Source organism: Octopus bimaculoides, chromosome 20, assembly GCF_001194135.2.
Source record: "Octopus bimaculoides isolate UCB-OBI-ISO-001 chromosome 20, ASM119413v2, whole genome shotgun sequence".
Taxonomy (NCBI): Eukaryota; Metazoa; Mollusca; class Cephalopoda; order Octopoda; family Octopodidae; genus Octopus; species Octopus bimaculoides.
Genome location: NC_069000.1, coordinates 41,987,459 through 41,988,502, shown reverse-complemented (window position 1 = coordinate 41,988,502; position 1,044 = coordinate 41,987,459). Strand labels below are relative to the sequence as shown.

Here is a 1,044-nt window from a genome sequence, read left to right as displayed (position 1 = left end):
ATATATATATATATATATATATATATATATATATATACACACATACGATGTGCTTCTTTCAGTTTCAGTCTACCAAATCCACCCACAAGGCTTTGGTCGGCCTGAGGCTATAGTAGAAGACACTTGCCCAAGGTGCCACGCAGTGGAACTGAACCTAGACCCATGTGGTTGGTAAAAAAAGTATTATATGTAACAGAGTGATCTGAACACTAAATGGTTAATTATAACCAAGGGAACCCCTGAAAAATATTTCATAACTACCATCATCTTTTTAAGCCCTTTGTTCCCTATGGCCATCAATGCCTTTTCTCCCGGCTTCAAACTTTTTTTTTCTCTCCCTTGTCTTGTCGATTTTGAATTATCAGTGTTTCTGTAACTTTTTTCTAAGTAAGGATGTTGATCCTATGTCAACTTATTTTTACCTCTAGGAAGAAGTGGTCCAGCATGGAAAGACCTGCCAGGAGCTTGCTTTCTACTGGTATAATTCTCAGGGTTACTAAGGCATACAAGTCACTACACAACAAGGATTGGACTTTGTGAGCACGTGTATTATACACACTGCTTAATCTTTAGTAATATAAAGTAAAAGAAGTGATTAGTCAGTTTTAGTATAATTGCCTTGGAAAAGCTTAAATATCCTCAAAATAGTAGTAAATTTCAAAGTGACCTTTGAACTTGTGTCGACGCTCCCAAGCAAAGAAGTAGGATCGCCCAAGACATATAAATAGAGGTAGTCTAGCCGTGGTAGAGGAGTTGAGTGACTGTTGAGTAGCTGTGTAGTAGCCGTCGAATAGAGATCATCTAAAGGTGCTAGATAGTAGTAGCTTGAGACATAACAGAATTTTACTGGTGGTTGCAATAAAAAGAAACAACATAAGTATGAAAGTCTGTGATGGACATAATACAGAATGTAGACAGTGTCAGAGTGTGCATCATGGTTCTCTGTTAGGCAGAGGCACAATATTCCTGAAACATGAGTGTGCTGCTGAACCAGAGCTGACCTGGGGTTATACAATAATGACAACAGTGATGGGGACACACACA

At 38.4% G+C, this 1,044-nt stretch overlaps 1 protein-coding gene across 1 annotated transcript in view; it reads right to left on the bottom strand.

Moving 5' to 3' along the window:
* The window catches only part of LOC106875571 (U3 small nucleolar RNA-interacting protein 2), a 19,536-nt gene that overhangs the window by 9,468 nt on the left and 9,024 nt on the right, over positions 1-1,044 (bottom strand). The window lies entirely within an intron of this gene.